This window comes from Papio anubis, chromosome 12, assembly GCF_008728515.1.
Source record: "Papio anubis isolate 15944 chromosome 12, Panubis1.0, whole genome shotgun sequence".
In the NCBI taxonomy this organism is placed as follows: domain Eukaryota; kingdom Metazoa; phylum Chordata; class Mammalia; order Primates; family Cercopithecidae; genus Papio; species Papio anubis.
In genome coordinates, this window is record NC_044987.1 from 9484998 (window position 1) to 9507850 (window position 22853).

The following is a 22853-nucleotide window of genomic DNA, read 5'->3' on the forward strand; positions in this document are numbered from 1 at the left end:
GGATATCTTCACAACAGCATGCAGCGCCTCGCCCATCTCACACGCCACTGGTCCCTGAGATCCAATTTCCTTTTGCAAGGGGACGCAGGAGGGGGCCTTGGGGGAGGCTCTCTCTTCAGGCAGGGGAACCAAGGCCTCTGTTCACAGCTGGATTTTTGTCTGCGTGGTGGTCAGCATCCCAGAGAGCCAAGAGCAGAGTGAGGGTTGCAGAGGGAAAAAGGTGTGTGTGTGTCGGGGGGAGATACAGACTCTTTGAGACATCAGAAGGAAGTTCCAGAATTAAGACTTTTGAGATATTAAAGTGGGTGGAGTTTCTCTTTTTTGGACCCTGACAAAATAAAGGAAATAGGAATGTTTCAGGGGACTATGAAACATAGCCTTCCCTGGAACTCTGGCAGAGAAGGCAACTTTGGATAGGGCCCAAGGACCAGGATGGTGGGATCTCAGAGCACGGATCACAGATGCTCACCGGCAGGGGAAACACGTGAAGGGCTATAGCACTGTAGTGCCTGCAGCCTCCAGAAGAGGGAGCCTGGGGGCAGAGTCAGCGTGGGAGCCGCCTCAGGAAGGAGGGCTTTCTCCCCTCTTAGGGGCAACTAGTTCTCTTTAACCTCAGGCTTGGGTCTTTTGGTAACCTCATTCCATGGATTAGAAAGTAATAATGAAGGCAAAACAAAGGAAGCTCAACGAGGGGACATAGGCTACAGAGAGGCGCCTTTCATTCACATTCTTTTGTTCACCGTCCAATGAATGGAAGGCAGGGTCATTTCAGAGGCGCTGTCCCTAGAAACATTGGTAGCAGCAGGAGGGCTGCCGTGTCTGGGGGTAAGGAGGGATGGCTAAGAGTGGTCTGCACCCAGAGACAGCCACCTGTGAGGCTGAGAGGAGACTGTTCAGTCCTGAGCCCACCAGGCTGTGGAGCAGGGCCAGACCCGCCTAGGAAGAAGACACAGGAATAATATTCTGAGGACCCAGATGGCCCTGGACCCTCCCCCTCCTTGGGGTCACCATAGGCCACTAGGCCACTGCCCCATTACCCTCTGGGGGCTTCTCCTGCAAGAGAACAGGAGGCCTTTTCAACAGAGGCTTAAGTTTCCTTCTCTGCTCTCTCAGGCACAGAAGCCTCTGGCAACTTGACACTCCGGGAGCTCAGCTGCGGGGGGACCCTGCACCCATGTCCGGAAGCTGGCTCTTTGCCTCACACCTCTCCACCCACACATGCACTTCCCCGGTTCCTGAGAGGCCACGTGCAACCATCCTGGAGAGGAATTTGGGGATCTGACTCGCCTTATCTGGGACTTGGCTGGGACTTTGCAGTGGGGTGTGGGGGAACTCCTTGAGCCACAGCAGGGGTCCTGGCCCTTTGGGGGAAGCCTGCCTTTTTTGCATGTTCTTTGGGAGAGGGAGAGGAACAGCAGGCCTGAGCCCCTGCAAACCCACCTGTGGGCTTCAGAGCTTTTGTCACGGACTCTGAGAGGCTGCTTGGCCCTGTCCAGAGGCCCCAGTGCTCTGTCACCAGACACCTGGGCATTCAAGGGGGGCACAGGCAAGACTGCAAATGGAGGCCAGACAGGAGCGTCTCCCACGGAGAGATTTCCCATCGCGAACAGGCTCACGGGGAAAGGTTGCTTTTTGATTTGTTTTGTTCAGTGCTGAAAACCTTTATGATAAGACATCTAGGAGGGAAAAATTCTAACGCAACACTCGACCCGACAATGTTAACCGAGAAGAAATCATTTGTGTCTCCGATATCATCCGAAGAAACTAAAATGCCATGTTAGAGAGCCCAGGAGCCGGCGAGGCAGGGTCAGTGGATGCAGAGTCATAAAAGCACACCCCTTTAGGAAATGGGATGGGCAATCCTGGGCACCCGCCTCCCTCAGCCTCCTCAACCCACTCCCCCCACAGCCCTGTACCACCAGGCCGGCAGTCTGGAGCCCCAAATCCAGTGTGTTGACAAACAGGCTCAGAAAAAAATACCAAGCTCATTAGGAAGGAGCTCATTAGGACTTGTTGACATGAAACCCATTAGACCAATTAACATTCCATTAACGGCCTGGGGCACCAAGGGGTTAATGCTGCTGGGCAGTAATTGGGCCAGGGTGCCGGGGTTGGGGGCTCAGGGCCTTAAGGATGAGACACAAAGTCTAATTGGGAACTCTCTGGCCAGCTGGCCTGACAGCATTTGTTCCTGGCCCCTGACCCTAGCTGAGACAAATTGATGGGGGAGAGGGGAAGTAGGGTCAGCTCGCTTGGCCCCTCACTGTCCCACCCACCTGCCCCAAACTGGAGACTGGGCCCATGGTTGGCACAAAGACAAGGGGGAGGGGACACTCCCACCCTCCTGGAATCTGACAGTCCTGTTTTCTTCCTTCACGCCCTTCCCCCAACTCCCTCTGGTCAAGTTTCTTTCTCAGCCCCGGGAAAGTGAGTCCCTTCTCTCCAGAAACTGCTTTTCAGTGATGTTACCCTCTTAGAAGAACTCTTTAAAGATGCTGGAATCTTTCAGGCCCAGTGCCTCGTTCATCTGAAGAGTGCTGGAGTTCAGAGAGAGGGATGGAGGGGATGGTGGCCCTGGGTCCACCTGCCTTCTGGCCCCTGACTTCCTCCCCTCTTTCCTCCCTTCCTCCCTTCCTTCCCCCCTTCCTTCCTCCCTTCCTGTCCCTTCTTCCCTCCTTCCCTCCCTCCCTCCTTCCCCTTCTTCTTCCCTTCCTCCCTCCCTCCCTCCCTCCCTCCCTTCCTTCCTCCCTTCCTTCCTTCCATAGCAGCTAAGAGGCACTCCTGAGGCCCCCTAGGAATGCTTCTGGTCTGTCCTCTGACACACACAAGCAGCGTGTTCACGATTTTCCTTCCCTTGAGACAAGTAGGGGCTGTGGAAGTCCCATCCCCTGTCTGGGCCTCAATTTCCCCATCTGTAAACTTTGGGATTGGATGAGGGAATTCACAGGGCCACCCCTCAGCTCTCAGTTCCCATGATCTAAGCCTGGGCTTGGGGCAAAAATGTCTGGATTCCACATCCAGTGGAATCTACCACTTATTCTGTAGCCAGTACAAGTCACTTTCCCTCTCAGACTGCAAAATGAAGGGATTTCCCCAGAATATTCGGGAAGCCTTTGCCCAGGATTTGCACTGCACATATTCTTGTTGAATGGAACGGAAAGGGTTGGATTGTAGCTTCTTTCTAAAGGCCAGCCAGTGCCTGACTTCTCTTCCTCTCATCTAGTTGGAGAGTGGAAAGGAGGCCCCTGAGACCAGCGAGCCAGGAGCCGTCAATCCCTTCAGTCCAGACGCCCCCAGGTTACCCCTCCACTCCCACCCCAGGCTGTCCCCTCTGAGCAACTGCCCAGGCCTGGGTTCTGACGTCTAGACAGATTTGCAGGAGGCTGAAATAACACAGTGAAACTCAGCAGGAGGGACCGAAAAGCTGCATTAGTAACCTGGCTGGCTTCAACATCTCCCTCTGGGGCAGCCTCCTCAACCCTGGCGCAATCCGTCTCTTCTCCCTCAGCCCCAGCCCTGCGTCCAAAATGATCTTCCCTGGCCCAGTTCCCTTCCCAGAAGTGGCCTGTAGGTGGCGTCGCAGGGCCCCGCTTTAATTGCATTATATAATATAACCTGTTTACTAAATCATGTAATCAGTCGCCTTAGGATTTGCAGCTTGGGATATGTACGGAGAATTGGACTTTGAGTCAAATTTAAAAACAAATAAAAATGAGAGGCAGCTGTTGCTGATAGTGTGATATTCATCTTTTGGAAACAAATTCACCCCAGTGCTATAAATTATGCCTGGAAAAAAAAAAGTGTTGCTGGTGGAATGGAGTTGGCTAGGTCTCCTCTGCTGGCAACTCACAGCGATGAATCTTGAAATAACGGTGTCAACCTGTCACTGATTTCATGTGACTCTGTGGATTTATCTAAAGAAGCGAAGGCGTGTGGGTGCACGCGAGCACACACACAGAGAAACACACACACACACCAGGTCTCTCTGCAAAAACCAGTAAGGGCTAGAAGTGACAAGCTGGAGGCGGGGTGTCTGCTGGAGCTCGGTGGTCCCTGAGGCTTGGTGGATGGATTTGGCACCGAGAACTGAGCAGTGACAAGGGTGAGGTCAATTTGTGGTGGCAGAGGAGGACAGAAGGGAGAGAGAGGACACACCATGGGCTGGGAAACTTGACCATGTGAGCAGGGGTTTGTCACCTCCAAATCAGTTGTCGTATTGAAATGTTTCAAAAGAGGGAGAAGTAGAGGCTCCTGGAGGGGAGGATTAAGGAATTTGGAAAGAGGGGCAAGCTCCCCAGTGCCTGCCCCACCTCACAGCACGGCAAACACCCTCGCCTGCCTCTTCACCCCAGGGGCAGTGGGCGCTGAGAGGAAGCTGGGGACCCTGAGGATTCAGACAGCAGGAATGTGGGGCTGAGTGGGTGCTGCTTTCTCCCTGTCTTTCTGATCTTGGGCTGATGGGGCGACATGGAGATCCTCCAGTCTGATGAGGTCAGTCTCGGAGTGGGGCCTGGGAACCAGGGAGACAGGTTGTGCATATCTGTTACTGAAGGAGGGACAGGTGCAGAGGAACTGAGTGGGATTTGCACTCAGGTCTGACATTCTTGTTCTTCAGGCCTTAGTGTCCTGAAGGCCAGCTAAGAGGTCAAAAATAAGCTGCGACTCCACAATGACCCAGGTCCCAGGGCACACTGCACCCGGCACAGAGCCCAAGTCCTTGCAGAATGTCACAGCCAGAACACCTGCTTCCCTGCTGCCCCTCCAGGTCCTCCTTGGAATACTCAGTGGGGAGGCAGAGATGACAACCCAGACAAGCAGACGCTCTGGCCACCCATAGCTCTCTGCACTAATTGTCATTTGCCACCCTTCTGGGAAGCCAACTTGGGAGGTGGTGCCAAGTCATGCCCTAATATCACAATGCTGGTGTCCGGGGAACAGAGTGGGGACAGAGCGGAAGCCAGCATGAGCTTTGGCTAGGACTGCCTGCTTCTGACTCTCTGAGAGATGTGCAAATCTCTCTCTCTCTCAATCCTCCTTCAGCCCTTAAATGCCACATGGAGTGAATGCGCTTTGGAAAAGGTAAGAGCCTTCTGTGAGACCAGAGAACCCAGAGACCCTTCCCCCAACCCCCAGTTTCCATCCCAAGGAGCGTGGCCTCCCCATAAATGGCCTGTGGTCCTATTTCCAAGGGCCTCAACCTCCTCTCCCTTCTCCACTCCCAAGACCATTTTATTGTTTGTTCTTTATTTGGAGTAACAGTATGTCCCCAATGTGGTCGGGCCAACCTATGCACTCACTGACCCCAGCCTAGAGATGAGCAGAAGCTTACATTAGAGACCCACCCTGGAGGAGAGGACACCGGGTTCCTCTGTGTCCACGGTTCACTATGGGGAGGATTAGTGGGCACACAAGCAGCATGACAAAGCAGTGTTTGGGGACAGGCCCCAGCACTGGGTCCATCACCCTCCTCAGCCACTCCCTCCTCCATGGACAGGACTTGCCTTCCTTGAACTCCAGCCGGACCAGGTTTCCCAGATAGGAGCCCCACCGTCCTGCCCTTTGCTGATGGCCATGCCGCTCTGACTCACACAGAAGCCAGAGTTCCAGGCCTGCAGCCTCTCCTCCTTGAGTCCCCAGTTCAGCTATTTTTTTTAACTGGGCTTCACAACACGGAGCAGGGGAGTCAGAGGAGCAACACCCGCCCTGCTCAGGCGCCCTCTTCCTGGTCTTGCTCCTGCCTCTCCACACCGCCCTCCCTGCCTCGCTGTCACACCTTTTCTGGCTTCAAAAAGCCGCTGATATATTTTACAAACTGAAACAGCAATTTAATTCCCCCTGATAGCGGCAATTGTCCATTAGATCTTCCTACCGAGGAGCTTAACAATAATTCCTTTCATCCAACTGCTTGCTTCTTCTTGATCTGAGAATCAATCCCATAAATAGCAGGCAAGAGTTCTCACATTACTCTCCCCTCCAGCTTTTAGCATTTTGATGAAGATTCTCATCTCCTCTTTAAGCACTTTACAACTTGGCAATTTTTCCCCCTTTGGTTCCTTTAAACAAAATAAAACAAAAAACAGAAAAAAGAAAAAAAAAGCATGCCGGCTGGAAGGGGGAGCACAGCCTTTGCATTCTGCTCACGGAAGTGGCGTGTGCCTTTCCTACCTGGAGGCAGGGGAGTGGCAGCAATGGCCTCCAGTGGGTCCTGTCTGCTGAAAAGTGGGTGCTGCTCTGCCCCAGAGGGCCATCTAGTGTGTCCCCAAACTTCACACTCACCACACCTGGGTCCTGCTTTTGCCAGTGGTGCTCAACTTAGTCTCCCATTCCAGGAGCCCCTCCCCCTATTGTTCGCCCCAGGAATGGAGGCAGGAGGGAGGCCACAGCTGCTGCCCTGGGGTGGTCTGAGCCAGCTCCCGCCCCCAGCCTGCGGCCCCCTTGGAACCTTCTAACCTAGAGAGGGGATTCTGCCCTTTTTTTTTTTTTTTTTTCCTCTCCAGCCCTCTTCATCTCTAGCTAAACAACAAGAGTGGGAGAGGTGGGGAGGCCCAGGGAAAGGAGAGAGCTTGAGGCCTTTTATTCAATTATTTCCTTTTTTTTCAACATGCAAGCACCTCCAGGGATCGGGACAGTGGAGAGCCCTCCAGCTCCTCCACGGTGGTGGCTGGGGTGGAGTGTTGGGGCACCTGGGAGCCCTGGCCCGCCCCTCCCCCAGAGCCACTATCATGTACTCTCTGGTCTGCACACACACAGAGAAACATATCTAAAAATGAACCTGGGGACTGAAGTCCCCCTTGACAAACCTGATTCCCAGGTTTATTATTATTTGTCAAGAGCTGACAGCAGCCGCTCCTCAGGAACTGAGCTGAGAAAACAACACAGGCCGGGCCCCTGAGGCCCACAACTCAACAGAGACAGACAAACAGCTCCAGCGCTGGGATCCCAGGTGGAAGAGCACAGAGCCACCTCCCGAGGCCCTCCTGGGCTCCCTCCCTTTCATAAGTCTCTCCTCTCTGAGGCAGTCAGGAGGGCCCTGACACTCCCTGGGAATGGCGGGGGGTGGAGGAAAGCAGGCGTGGGGACCATGTAAGGTGTGGGCAGGGTGGCCGGAGTTGGGGGCTGCTGGGGGAAGGAGGGCATGGAGGCGAGGGATGCTGAAGCCTATGCATTCCACCCCTGGTGCAACCTCCGATTCTCCTGGAGCCAGAGGAGCTAAGAGGGGCAGCCAGGCCGCTTTTCTCTCTGAGGACTGCACCGTATCCTCTGGCTAGATGACACCTTGTTCCAACTTGTAAAACTTGCCTTTAGGGAAAAAAAAAGTCAAGAGTCAGGGTTGTGGAAGCAAGCGGCTTTGTGCATTCAACTGATCATTGAAAATCCACTCATTCCTGAGACTCCCGTACCCAGCCAACGTGTGTCCTTCCTGTGCCTTTGTGGTGGCCCAGGCAGAGCTCACAAGAAACAAGAGCTCTAAATAGAGCCCACGGCAACGGGATCGGCCAGAGGAGGAAAGGCTGCCCAGCCAGGCTGCTGCACCCTTGGTCCTCGCCACCCCCTTGGAAGGAGGGTGGGTACACTGGCTCTGTGCTCCTGAGCTTCGGAAAGCCAGCCCTGGGGAAGGGAAGATGACAGCCATGATGTGAGAGAAAGTGGCACGGCCACCCAGACTCACATCCCAGCAGACACTCCCTCCATTGCCCAACCTAAGATGCTCTCGTGCCTCTTGCTGTGTTTCTCGTCCACCAGCAAGGTGGGTTCTGTATTTCACAGCCGTGCCTTCCCTTCATCGACACTTGGCTCCAAAGCCTACTGTTCCATGAAGACTTCCTTTCCTTTCCACTCCAGGACTACACGTGGGAAATCATGGCGGGAATGATCATCATGCGTGTTTCTGTGTTACGGAAAATCTGCTCCTCACCCTCATGTCCCATCTTGCCCACTGGTCCCTGTTCCCCCAGCAGACAAGATCATGGCTCTGCCTTGCATGTTCACTGGGGGAAAAGGGGCAGCCTATGCAATATGACTCCACGAAGTCTACCTCCTTATGGAGCTTCAATATATATACATGGTTATAGTTTAATTTCTTTGGCTTAACCCTTTTCTTTTTCTTTCCTTTTTTTTGAGACGGAATCTTGCTCTGTCACCAAGCTGGGGTGCAGTGGCGCGATCTCAGCTCACTGCAACCTCTGCCTCCCAGGTTCAAGCGATTCTCCTGCCCCAGCCTCCCGAATAGCTGGGACTACAGGCGTGCACCACCACACCCAGCTAATTTTTGTATTTTTAGTAGAGACAGGGTTTCACCATGTTGGCCAGGATGGTCTCGGTCTCTTGATGTGATCCACTTGCCTCGGCCTCCCCAAGTGCTGGGATTACAGACATTAGTCACTGTGCCTGGCAGGCTTACTTTTTTTTTTTTTTTTTTGAGATGGAGTCTTGTACTATTGCCCAGGCTGGAGTACAGTGGCATGACCTTGGCTCACTGCAACCTCTGCCTCCTGTGTTCAAGCGATTCTCCTGCCTCAGCCTCCCAAGTAGCTGGGACTACAGGCACCCACCACCACGACGGGCTAATTTTTGTATTTTTAGTAGAGGTGGGGTTTCACCATATTGGCCAGGCTGGTCTCGAACTCCTGACCTTGTGATCCACCCACCTCAGCCTCCCAAAGTGCTGGTATTACAGGCATGAGCCACCGGGCCTGACCTGGCTTGCTCTTAAAATGTAAAACAAGCCAATCCAAGAAGCATAACCCTTTACGTCCCAGCAGCCATTTACACAGCAGTGAGAATAAGTCTGTTAGTTCCTGGAGCCAATTAGGATATGAGTGAGACAATAATATAGAGTTAATAACAACTGCCACTTATTGAGCCCTCCCTGTGCCCCAGGCATGACACTAACAGCAGATACGGATCACCTGGTCTCTTTTTCTTAACCAGATGGTGTTGGCATTACGGTTGTTCCCATTCGTGGGTGAGCAAACTGGGGCTTTGAGAAAGTTTCCAGATGTTACACACAGTCTGATCCCAGAGTCTGCAGGGTTAACTGGAAGTCTCAGGGTGAGGGCAGGAAATAGCAGGGAAGGACTGAGACTCCTAGAAACTGGCGAAGTCAGAAAAGGTGAGGTTGACTGTAAAACCAAGCTGCCAGTTTAGAGTTGGGCCCCTGAATACTGGCTGTCCTTTGACTTTCCTAGGCCCTGACTTTCCAAGCATCATGCTATACTGACACCACTAAACGTCTTCTGTGTTGCCGAGCCTGGGCTTTTGTACATCAGTTAATGGACACACACTCTGTGCCTTCCCACGGTGGGGAAGTTCTTCCCATCAGCCCTGCCATCCTGCTCCAGCAGTATGTGTACACATTTTGTTAAATATTTCATTGCGTTTCGCTCTTCTTATTTTATAAAAATGAGCGGGAGATGGGAAAATGGAAGTGCTGATCCCAGCAATAAGAAGTAGGGGTCTCGTAAACATGATACGATTGAGACAAAGATGGAAAACGTTAAGCGAGCTGAAAGCGGCAAATCTTGAGTCTTCATCGTGGACTCATTGGACTGTGTGTTCAATTAGGAGGAGAAGGAACAAAATTAAAGAACATGAAATGATGGAAATATATGGCTGAAGACTGCATCTCAAAGGCGATGTATAATTGGAATCTGATCATGTGTCGTGACTGTCTGGGAGCAGAGCTCCGGGAACGCACGGGGTGTGTTCGAAAGCCAGGCTGCCTGTGCCTCACCCTGCTCTTGGCGGCTGTGGGGCCAGGGCTCTGAATCACATTGACTGGGATTCCGTCAGTGTCTCTGTCTTGTCATACTGGACTGAGGGGCCCTGCTGGGGCCCAGGAGGAGTGAAGTGGAGTAGAAGGGGGCATGCAGTCAGCCTGCTCTCTGTGACGGTCTCCACTTGGCCTTTCCCCACACACCCTTGGCTTTCCAGGGACCACCCACAGCTGTAAAGGAGTCCCTGTTCTGGAATGAAATCTGTCCATGACGCACAGGCTAAGAGGCAGCTGGCTGTATCTTGGGTTAGCGTGTCCAGTGGAGCAGTATTCGTTTTTTCAAGTCAGGGTACCCCAGCATTAGGGGGCATCCCCTCTCTTGTCATATCTTCCTAAGTCCAAGATTTATCATTGTGCCACAGAAGTCCCCCTTCCTGTTCACTTCAGAGTCTTCTGCTCTCAGCCCAGAGAGATTCCAGGCAGCAGTCTGAATGGGCAGCCGGTGAGCCAGCAGCAGCGTTATTACCCACATCCTCTGAGACAGGCAGCTATTAAACAGAAGTGCAAGGATGGAGCTGTGTTCTACCTCCCACTGGCTCGGGCTGTTCTCTGCCAGGGCCTGTCCCCTTCAACCTCCAGCCTTGGAAAGGGGCTGTGGTTCTCTGGCTCCTAACAGGGAAAACTTTAGTCATGTGCTGGCCCTTTCCGCTGCCCTCAGACACACAGGAGGAGTGTTTCATATTAGCATCGGAGTCTTGAATACTAGAAATGGGTCTGAAAACTGTAACTCACAGTGAAGCTGAATTCCGACTTTTGCAATGCAACCCATTTCCTATCATTATGGTCTGGGTGGAAAGGAAGAGTCCGGCCTTTGGCACAGAATCTTCGTAGTCTCGATGTTCAAGATCATGCCTTCGCTTTGCCCTCTTCTTTCTCCAGTGAGATGGACACCATCTCTCATGCTAGGGCAAGGACCTGGGGGTGGAAGAAGAGGAGGAGAAGAAGGCAATTTTGCACAATGGACTCTGGCCCTTGGGGACCAATTAGGATGCTTAGAACAGTGACTAATCCTCTGGGATCTGAGCATTTGTTAGTCTGGCTCTTCCAGGGTCAAGCCTGTCCAGGGAAAAGGAAGAAAGTGTCTGTACTTCCAGATCAGGAGTTCTGTCCAGAGCAGGTTGATCTGAGCAGGCAGGGTGCTGCATGTGAGATGTCTGCTCCCAGAGCCAGGCTCTGGGATGGGAAGGAGAAGTAAACAGGGCTACTCCTCTAAGATGACTCCCCAAGGGCACAAGTTTGCCTGGGGCTGGGGACAATCCCTGCTGTCTGTAGCCCCCTCAGAGCTTTCTTCTCTGTTTAGGGCCTGGCTGTCTCAGGTGAGAGCCTTTGCTTTGTGGCACTGGGAAGAGCAGTCTGCTGTCTCTTTGTCCTGCAGCTCATAAACGTGAGAAAAAGAGCTCACTTAATGAGGCACTTGCCACAGTCAGGGATGATTTCACTAGCAGAAGCTGTGTGCGCGTGAGCTGGAGAAGTGTGGGGAGTAGGGGAGATGGGCAGAGGGAGACAGGGAGGTGAAGAAGCCCATTTCAGAATGATGGGGAAGGTCAGGCAGAGAGTTCCCCAAGGGGGACGGAGAGCGGATGCTGGGGAGATGGAGGGTCCAAAGGAGCTGTCCACAGTGAGAAGCTGGCTGCTGCGGCTGCCCTGAAACCCAGCCTCAGCCTTTTCTTCACTCCTCAGGAAATGAACACTTCTTCTCCAGTTCCAGAAGCAGTGGGAACTCCAGGCATTAGAGCAGATTGTCAGATGACCAACAGAGCTGGAAGGGTCCTAAGTCATCATGAGGTCTGACTTCTTCCGCAGACAAATAAGGAAAATTGCCCAAGTCCATACAGCAAGTTGGAGACAGGGCCCTAATTAGAACCCAGGTCCCAAGTAGCAAATCCAGGCCTCATTTATTGAGCACCTATTCTGTGTTGGGCACTGTGCAGGGCAATGGATGTCCCAGAAGGAGGAAATAGAGACGACAAAGGAAAAGATATGAAAATGTAGCAAAATGGAGATTTCCCTGTGCTGAAGCAGACAGGTGACTTCAGACTTAAAAGATTCCAGCACTAAGAAAGGAGAATACAAAGCAAACCTCAAGTCCCAACACATGGTGGTGAAATAGGAACTTTAATGGGAAAAGGAGAGAGAACCACATATTCCCATGGATCCTCATTGCAAGATCGGAAACAAGGAGACGGTGCAGCCACGTCAGCAAGTTCTAGGAGAAAAAGGTTTTGAACCTGGGATTCTGAGCGCAGTCCAATTATCAATCAAGTGTGAAGACAAATGCCAGTGTTGGACATGTGAGAACTCAGAGTTTCTTTCCCACTCACTGATATAAAAAATAACTGGAGGTTGTAGTCCAGCAAACGAAGAAATCTGAAGAGGTGGAGAACACCGAACAAGAAAGAGCAGCTGCTCAGGGCACCAGTCACGGCACCACAGGGCTCAGAAGGCTCTTCCACAGCAGCCACGGGCCACTCACACTGCTTAGTTCTGCAGTTGAATAACATTGCCATGCCCACAGTGGTTTTAATGCTTTTAAACAGATTTCCATCTTATAATCACCTATAGAATACAGAGGTAAACTATAGCAATGTAACAGAGTATAAATCTTCTAAATCTTACCAAGGTAAAAATCATAGATAATTTATTATTATGCAAAATATAATACATAGTACTATATATAGTATGTTATATACCGTATGAAAGTATATGGCATACTATAGATCGTATATATTATATAATATATAATTATATATAGTACATAGCATACATATGTATTATAGTACATAGCACATAATATACTACATATGATTATATATGCTAATATATAATATTCCATATTATATAATGTATATTATAATATACTATTTATATGTGATTTAAAAATACTGCATATATTATATAGTATACCATATAATATAGTGTATAGTATTATATATTATATATCATGTAGTATATAGTATTATGTATGATATATGCTATATACTATATTATATAGAGAATATACTACAGAGTATTGTATATTATTTAGTATTATATATAATATGTAGTGCTACACAGTATAATACATAATCTCTATAGTATATATAATGCTATATGGTATGTGTTATTTAGTATATTACTATTATTTTACATTATTAAGATTTAGAAGATTTATACTTAATAATATATAGTATATGTTATATATGGTGTATATATGTTATATAGCATATTCAATGCTATGAACTAAAAATAGATAATATCAAATGTAATTTGATAAAAACTTATCGAACTAATACAAATTGGAGGGGGAGGATGTGTGCTAATTTCCTCAACTTTCATAGCAGACAGTTAATGAATAGATAAACAGAGAAAAAAAGGACTTAAGCATAGTATCTGATATAATAAGTGTTTAGCCATCAAATAACTAAAGGCGGAAGCTGTTGTGGTTGACTTTGGATCATGAGCCTTGTGGGGAGAGGTGAGGGTAGGAAGGGAGAGTTTTCATTTTGTATCTTTTACGCTGTTTGCTTTTTCCTCACACATACTTCTAATTTAAAAAATAACTACAATAAATAAATAATTTTACATCTATGTAACAGAAAACTATGCAGCAGTTAAAAGTAATGGAGTAGATCTATTTGTTTTGACCCAGAAAGCTATCAATCATATAACCTATGTTTAAAAAGCAAGTTTTTAGAACAATACTTAAAACATAACATTTAACTGTGTTACAATAAGCAGCAAAACTGATAAGATGTTGTCCCTACCTTCAAGGAGATTTCTGACCATGCACCCACTTCTGTGTCCTCTGCCCTGGGCCCTCTGGCCTGCTTGGGACCTCTTCCCTTTGTAAGATGCATGCCTCTTATTTGCTTGCTTGTTTGTTTTTTAGGGACAAGGGTCTCCCTCTGTCACCCAGGCTGTAGTACAATGGAACAATCATAGCTCACTGCAGCCTCAACCTACTGGCCTCCAGCAATCCTCCCTCCTCAGCCTCCTGAGTAGCTGGGACTACAGATGTGCATCACCATGCCTGGCTAATTTTTTTAAAATTAATACCTCTTTTTGCAGTAGATAAAAACTATTGTGTACATATTTCAAGTAATAACTCTTAAGTTCTTGACTATAAGTGCTCAGTCCAAAGTCTGGCCTGAATGAAGCTGCATAAGAGACGAAGAGCTTTCTACACAAATATCTGGTGGAGGGAAGCAGAGAGGGGAGTGAGAATCCAAGGACTGCAGGATGTCAGGCCTGAAAGACTCCTCAGAGAGCCTGTAGTCCTCCTCCCTCGTTCACAGAGAAGGAACACTTGTGGGGCCCAGAGAGGGGCAGTGGCCAATAAAAGGTCATGCGGTTGAATTATGATGTCCAGAAAAGACAGAACTGGGCTTTGTGAACAGCCAGCATCAGGAAACAGTAGACAAGTTGAAGGCTGACCTGGGAGCCTGAAACCATGGCCTGCAGAGAATCCTACAGGAGGTTCAGAGGGGGCCCATTCAGGAGCTGCTCAGAATGCAGATGGCTTGACTTTGAGGGGAGGCCTGGACAAATCAGACCACAAGGCCCTTCCCTAGTGTCCATGGTAATGCGAAAGAAGAAGTTTTAATATAAGTAGAAGGGGGCGCTTTGGGGCTGACGGGGAGGGGCTTGCACAGGAACTGGCATTTTCTGAGCATTTCTGATGCACCAGACATTGTGTGAGGTGCCTTCTTGTGCATTCTCTCATTTAATCTGCACAGAAGCACCATGAGGTAAATATGATGACCACAATTACAGAAAGACAATGATGGTAAGAAAACTTAAGTGCCTGGGCGCAGTGGCTCATGCCTGTAATCACAGCACTTTGGGAGGCCAAGGCAGGCAGATTACTTGGACTCAGGAGTTACAGACCGGGCTGGAGAACATGGCAAAACCCCATCTCTATTAAAAAAAAAAAAAAAAAATCAGTTCAGCGTGGAGGTGTGCACACCTGTTGCCCCAGCTACTCAGGAGGCTGAGGCAGGAGGATCACTTGAGCCTGGGAGTGAAGGTTGCAGTGAGCCGAGACTGTGCCACGGCACTCCAGCCTGGGTGACAGAGTGAGACCCTGTCTCAAAAAAAAAAAAAAAAAAAAAAAAAAGAAAGAAAAAAGAAAAGAAAAAGAAAAGAAAACTTAAGTTACATAACTTGCCCCAAATCTCACAGCCAGCAAATGGCAGAGCTAGAATTGGAGTCTAGGTTGGTCTGGTTCCAAAGCCTAAGTTTCCTCAAGGAACCAGAGGGCTCCAATAACTCTGTGTTCACCAACTGTGAGAAAAGGAGAAATGTCTTTCCTAAATGGGGATACAACAAATGCTGTTCCCTTCCTGAACCCTGAGTATGGAATCGGCTCCTTTACCCAGTCCACGCCTATCCAGGTACACTGGCTGGCTCTTGAGAACTAGGGTTTATGTTTGCCCAACAGGACTTTGAAAATCCCCACGTCAGAGGATATCAGCATCTGGGACTCCCTTTCCCCCCAGCAGAGTTCCCACAGTGCCAGGCTCGGAAGAAGATGGGCTAGGACCTAGCATGAGTGCAGGGAGGAGAAGGAGCTGGAGTCCAGGACTCTTGATTTCCAAGTTTTCAGTCCCAAATCTGTCCTGTACCAACCTCAAAGGCATATGACCTGCTCTTGCCACCCCTCAGACACCTGCCCCCAACCTCCTCCTATGTCTCCCTAGGCACCTCTGCTGCCACTGAGCCCTGACTCTGGGAGAGGCAGGCAGGCCCAGGAGAGTATATATGTCAGTTAGGGTTTGTCGTTTACACGTGGAGATCATTAACGAGACTTATTTTTAAATTGTAATTGCAAAATGTAAATGCTCCCCAAACCGATGTGTAATTGCTACCCCCTCCACCCCAGCCCTTCCCCTCTGGTGCCAGCTTTGCAAGGAGAGAATTAGAAAATAAAAAGGGGGTGGATTATGTAAGCAAAACGATTTTAAAAAAAGAGAGCGAGAGAGCTAAGAATTTAAGTGAGACAGCTGGCAGCTTCTCTGATTGCCACACTTCCAGCATTAGCTGCAAAAATTGTCCTTGCCAGTTGCACCCATCCAAGCAATAGTGTCAACTGTATTTAGTCCCTAGAACAGACCATACTGTCACTCACTTGGCAAGACAGTTCAGTGGTGTGTGTGTGTGTGTGTGTGTGTGTGTCGGGAAGAGTGTGTGTGTGTGTGTGTGTGTGTGGGGAGTGAGAGGGCGAAGGTCAGGGGTGATATTTGAGATTGCCTCTACCCCATCTGTGGAAGCCTTCCATTCCACAGGAAGACATAATTCACAGCAGGATTAGCAGTCCATCAACCCTGTTACCCATATTCTACCCTGCAGGTGATGGCAAGAACACCTCCATTCTCCATTCTCCCAGGCTCAGACTGTCTTCTTTGGACTCCAGCATCCACAGCCTCAGCCTGCAGAGAAACAGGACTCTACAGGAGGGTTCAGCAGGAAGAACCTCAGTTCTATTCTCAGTCCCAGAGAAAGCCACTGAACTTGGGCATCAACAAACTTCATACGGATTCACCAGGTGTAGAACCCTTGTCCCTTTTTGTACCTTCTTCCCATCTTCTTCAAGCCCTGTCCACAGCTGCTGTCTACAGTGAACTCCTTGTGACATCACTCTGCACATAGACTCCAAATGTTGTTGAAAAGGCTCAACTTGTCCCCGAAACGGGTGTCGCTCAACCCACACTCAGCAAAGTCTTGACCCGCTTAGATACCCTCCCCTCGGCTTCCACGGTGAGGAGCCACAGCTCTCCCATGCCGCGCACCCCTCGTTGACCTAGAACACAGAGCTCCCCAGACAGGAAGAAGCACAAGCATTGCTGCCAGTCTGTCCTCAGACATGTGGTCCTCTGAATAGACTAGCTGCCTGGGGAGCTGGGCAAAGGGACATTCATCTTTGTGGTTAACTCTCCCTTGTTCCCTCTCTCCAGGGAAACTAGCTTTGTGAGGAATTTAGCAATGATTTCTGCCACCGAAATGGAGACTGATGTAAGGTCATGGTGGCCCTAAGACATCAGGGAAATTTACAAAATCCTGGGCAAGGTCCTTTGGAGTTAGGGCCCAATCTCACCATAGCACATCCAGCCCTTATCATGGCATACTGGAAAGAGGAAAGGGTTGTTTTGGATAACTGCATTTCTAAATCCTTGCCTATATTGATACTTACATCTGTGAGATCATGAAGTTACTTAAGGGGATTAAAAAAAACCCTATCTGGCCGGGTGCGGTGGCTCACGCCTGTAATCCCAGCACTTTGGGAGGCCAAGGAGGGTAGATCACGAGGTCAGGAGATCGAGACCATCCTGGCTACCACGGTGAAACCCCGTCTCTACTAAAAGTACAAAAAATTAGCTGGTGTGGTGGCAGGTGCCTGTAATCTCAGCTACTCGGGAGGCTGAGGCAGGAGAATGGCATGAACCCAGGAAGCAGAGCTTGCAGTGAGCCAAGATAAACAAACAAACAAACAAACAAACAAAAAACCAACAAAAAACCCTATCTGATAAGAGGATTAAATGAGATTCTCTATTCAAAATGCTTTAAACATTCAAAAGAACTGTTTCTCTGAGTTCATCAGAAACACCTGGAATACAGTTTCCATTCAGAAACACTTGGGGTGCGCGTTCCTGAGTCCTAATCCTGACTCAAAGCATCAGAAGCTCTGGCTTTAGGGTCCTGGAACTGCATTTTTAAGGACCCCCCCCCCCTTCCCCGCCACCAGGTCATTCACGGGTGATAATGTTTGCTCCGGAGGGTGGTACAAATGTGATCATCATCATGACACTAAGCAAGGCCCCACCTATCGGTATCAACAGCCATTTATTGTTCACAGAATACGTAGATGAAAAGAGACAGGAATAAGACCCAGCCCTCCTCCTCAAGGAGCTAAGGAGGTGACATAAAGACCTGAGAATAATCATACCATGACTGGCTTTCAAGGTTGTTCATGTTCAGTGTCAGCTCATGTTCGGAGCTGGTGCTAGAGGCCTTCAGAAGGAAAGATAACCTTTCCTTGTTACATAAAGATAACATGTAACTGTATGTTAAAGGACAGAAGAGCATTTCTTACTGTTCAGGTGATCCCAGGGGTCTCTGAGATGGTCCTCAGGAGAGTCACTCCCCTCTTTCTACTTCCAGCTGGGCCAGATTTTCTTCCTGTCTGCTAGAGCCAAAGCACCTGCAAAAAAGCGTAGAGCAGCTCTCAGCAGGGAAGGCAAGAATTGCAGGGGTGGTCAGAGAAGAGGGGCTCCCGGGCTCTGCTCTCCCCTTTCCAGGCCTCTCCAGGATGTCCTCTATTCTGTAACTTCCCTTGCAGCCGTTTCTCCTGTATTTGCCATTCAACTCTCTCTCAATGTGGTCACTGAGGCCCACGGAGTCACTGTAGCCAAGCCCTGGTCACTGTTGAACACGCCCTATTGTTGCCCGTCTGGCTTCCTGACACCAGGAGTGCCTGCAGCCCTCTCCCCCAAGTGCGGGCAGGTGCCTGTGAGTGATTTCTGTGGTGCTGGGAAGACCACAGCTGACATCTTGTATTAAGGCTGTGGTGAAACTCAGAGGAAAGGGGCACAGTGGTAGAGCTGTCAGGCGTGCTGATCCAAATGATAGCGGGCTTCGGCTGGGATCCGGAGAGACACTGGGGGTAAGGGTGAGTGGGGAGGTGTCCAGGGCAGCAGGGAGGAAGAGTCGGAGGGGAATGGACCCAAAGCAGCACTTAGCACTCAAGGACAACCTGTGACCTCAAGGTGGCTTTGGCTGCACAACTTATTTTTATTTTTTGATTAAAGCGAATTAATTTTGTTTGTCAATATTTGAAATGGACCACGGTGATGGTGAATGGAGGCTGGGTGGTCAGCACTTCCATAAGGTCTGACGGGACACTTCTCAAACAGTCCCATCAATTTCTCCTTGTGGATGAGTTGCTAATTGGACTTCAGTGAGGCTGTGCTTGGAGTCAGGATGGCGGGGTCGGGGGAGGGGGCTGCTCTGAGGCCTGGCTGCACTTTCAGAGCAGCATCGGGAGAACCGCTGGCCAGGAAGGCCAGCCCTATACCAGAGGTAAATGCATCTTTAACATTAACGGTTCCTTCCTAGTTAACACCATCTTACTCTCCCTGTAAAAACACATTTGCACCTCAGTAAAGAATGTAATTAACTGGTGACATGACAACAAGAGGAGCGAAACAGTGGCCCAGGCCGGGAGCTGCAAGGGGTGGTGGTGGTGGGGTGGTGGAAATTTAGATATTTGCCTGAACAACAAGACTTTCTCACCTCCCTTCTGGGGTGTGTGTGTGTGTGTGTGTGTGTGTGTGTGCGCGTGCGCGCGCGCACGCACTGCTGGGAGGTGAGGGTGGCAGAGAGATAGCATCCGGGATCCTGAAGGAGGTTTGAATTCCTGGTGGCAGGAGAGAGGAAGTCGAGGGTGCCGGGAGGTGGGATGAGCTGAAGGAAGCAAGGATAAGCAGGGTGGTTTGTGAATTTCCATTAACAAAAGCTCTCTGGATTAAAACAAAAACCTCTCCCTTTCTTGCACCCCAGGCTCCTCCCAAGAGCAAATAAGGGACACCAGCCATTGCCTGCCCTGGGCAGCCCCTGGGAAGAGCCCAAGAGATCAGGACCAGCTCACAGGCATCATCGTGGTCCAGTTACTCCTAGCTTGTTCCCTGCACCAGGCTTCTCCTCCATGTGACCTTGTCTGTGAACTTTGTGACCGACTCCCAGTTCTGTGGCCACCCCAGCAGCAAACCTGGGCGATATGCCTGATTCCTCCCTCCTCCAAGCCTCATCTCCTTTTCACTCCTCCATCACTATCCCACTTCTCATCCTCTTCCAGGCAGGCCTGAAGATATCTTCCCTCCTTTCCATCCCCAGCGGCACAAGCTACAAAGGACCCCTCTCCCGGCCATGCTCCTCCTTCCCACCATCGGCCCCACAGAGCACCCTGCACTGCTGCTTCCAGGCAGAGCTACCGGGATAGGTGACTTCATTCATGCTCTTCAAGGTCTCATCCATGCCAGGCACTGCCGACACAGCGTGAGTGCCTCACACCTGTAAATGGGCTTACAGTTGTGGCACCACCCCCGCCAGAAGTACAATGACTTCCAGCTCAGAGAAGGCCTTCAACACACGTCTGCTCATTGTCTAGATTCCTGCTCAGAGAAGGCCTTCAACACACGTCTGCCCATTGTCTAGAAAGCAACTGGCTCCGACTGCCTTTCTAGACCCATCTTCCACCCTGCACCAGTGGCTCTCTACTCTCCAACCACTCACAACACCTGCCATTCTCCAAACCTGTCCACAACTTCCCACTCCCCTCAATGCCCGATTCTATATTTCTATCTAATCAGATATTTCTACCAGAACCATTCTTCATTGTTCACGCAAACATTCTGGCTGCTGCCTCCACAGGCAGAAGCAATTTTTCCTCCTCTGTGCTTCCAAATAACATGTTGATTGTCATTCTCTAAAAGCTCTAGTCACATCCTGTCTCATGCTATGGTTATCTTAGATATCTTTCATCTCCTTCCAAACTATAAGCTTCTCATGGGCAGAAGTCCTATCTTAAATCTGTATAATTTTTCAGTTCACAAAGTACTTTCACATGTAATATCTTCTTTAACTCTTAAAGCAAAACCTGTAAAAATAGGTATTTTAATATGACGATTGTGTTACCTTTAAAAAATAGCAAATACTTCTTGTAAAAAATAGACAAATAAGAGGAACAATGTTAAGTTAGTAGCAATCCTACAATATAAATATAAGCTACAGTTAATATTTGGAGTAAAATGCTTCTTTTTTAAAAGCAGTATCATATTTTCATACTGTTCACTAAATAGCCTTTTATATTTAACAACATATCATAAACACCTTTTCATGTAGGAGGAAAATATATTATAATTTTAATGATTATGGCATTCCATTTATGGGTATACTATAATTACTCAGACAAATTCTTCACATTTGTTGTTTAGATTATTTCCAGTTTTTGCTATTATAAACATGTAATGACTATTCTTGCAGCAGACTCTTACTCCAGACTTGATAATTTTCTTAGGATACGTTTCTGGATGTGGAATTGCCAAGTCCAAAGGTGTGTTCATCTTAAGGGATTTTTACAAATTACTTGCAGGAAGGTCACACCCATTTACGTCCGTCAGCAGCATATGAGAGGCGCCTTTCCCCTGCCAGGTAGTTGCTCTGGTTTTGTAGACGTGGAAAACGAGGCTTAGGAGAGTCAAGCACAGGGCTTGCCTAAGAAAACAGCCAGCAAGTGGTGTATCTTCTGACTCCAGACATTTTGTTCTCCCAAGCTCTCTGCTTCTCTTTGCCCTTCTGTTTCTTACCAATCCAAAGAGAGTGCTTGCAGTAGTAAGTGCTAAATTAATGTTGCACTCACCGAAGGAGAGGCAGAGGTGGCTGTGCCCTGAGTGGCAGGGTGGGACAATCCTGGGAGCTTTGCTAACGTCAGCCTTTTCCAGGTGTCTGAGGCTGACTTGGCAAATGACAGATCTGTTCTTCGGTAGCTTTTTACTACTCCCTCCTGCCCTTTTCTGGGAAGGTACAAATTGCTTCAATTTAGTCCCCATATATTAAGAATCTACCTTGTGCTGGTGCCTGGGCATCAAAGACAAAACACACACACTATCTGTCTCTGTCTCTCTTTCTCTCTCACTCACTCTCTCTCTTTCTCTCTCTCTCCCCTGCTCTCTCCCTGTCTTCTAGGTGCTTACAGTCTAGTGGGCAAAACAGAAGGTAAAGAAATAATTGTCACCTACAATGTGTGTGTGATGCTGCTTCTGACTGCCAGCCTCTGGATCCCACAATGGCCGGAGCAGGGCTCAGGGCCAGGGTCAGGGTTGGGGAGGGGAGGAAGCCCTGCCTGACTCCAACCTCTGTCTCCTTCATTGTGTCCCTACTGGTGCTGGGGGTCCAGGGCTCCCTCTGACATCCTGCTGTAGCCACATGTTCCTTGTCTTTCTGCTGTAGCTGAGCCTCTGCTGTCCCCATCCCAAGACGACCCAGAGGAGCTAGAACTCCTCAGAGAGGAATCACTGCAATATTAGGGAAAGAAGCTGACCCTGCTCTCCACTCAGGGATTGATAAAACACATTTGAGAGAGGAAGGACTATCCAAGGTGACACCAGCACGCCCCCATGCAGGGCACCGCTTCAGGGCTACAATACACTTGGAATTCTCCTTCCCAGAACTGATAACTGCCAAGTTCTACTTGTTTCCCAACAGCCTACAAAAAGCTACAAGGCATAAATACAGTCTGTAATCTCCTTCCTGTCACTGCCAGCGATTCCGCAAAGCACAAGGGGGACCACTCACATGACAGAGAGCCAGGGTGGCAGGGAGGAGGAGACCCCTGATGGCCGCAGCCATCCTCCCAGCCTCCAACCCGCCTCTTGCCCTCCACACTCAAGCTGTGTGCCCCTTTCTAGATTGCAGGCAGAGGGACCCAACACTCCCCTTTTTGTCACCATGCAGAGCTCTTCCTCTGCGAAAGCTAAGAAGCAGCACAGCAGGCAGGGCCAAGCCGCAGATGCAGACAGGAAGTCAGAGAGAAATGGACGGATGGGAAGACACGGGGCTGTGTGACCCAGTGGCCCAGATGGTTTGGGGGACAAGAAAGGAAGCAAGAGCTTCAGATTGAAGATAAAGTTCCTCTGTCCTCACGACCTCCCCACCTCCAGCACTGTGGCTCCCACAGGCCTCTCTCTGCCTATCTAAGTTCATTCTACTGGACCCCTCTACAGACATAAGCTGGCTTCTCCACAGATCACCTTTGCCTGTTTTGCCAACTTGTGCTTAGGCTTTTTGCAGATGAGTTGGATAGGTGAAGACTGAGCCTCTGGAATCTGTGGCCAGAGACCCAAACCAAAGCTTCTTCCCTGTCCACTCTGGGAAGGTTACCCCACTCTGGTGTCTATCTCAGGAGCATAAAACGCCAAGGTTCTTGCCCCAGTTGGCCCAAGAGCCTAAAAAAGAATCTCTTCTCACTCTGGAGCCCACCGAGGGCCTCTTCTTCCATGAGTACAGCGATGAAAGTGTGGTTTGCCTACACGGACACCCCAGCAAT

At 49.6% G+C, this 22853-nt stretch overlaps 1 protein-coding gene across 3 annotated transcripts in view; it reads right to left on the reverse strand.

Moving 5' to 3' along the window:
• The window catches only part of PKNOX2 (PBX/knotted 1 homeobox 2), a 273857-nt gene that overhangs the window by 83446 nt on the left and 167558 nt on the right, over positions 1–22853 (reverse strand). For all 3 annotated transcript variants that reach the window (XM_031652823.1, XM_031652824.1, XM_031652825.1), the window contains exon 3: positions 17844–17951. The gene's annotated coding sequence lies outside the window, so the exon portion shown is untranslated. The remainder of the gene's footprint in view (positions 1–17843; positions 17952–22853) is intronic.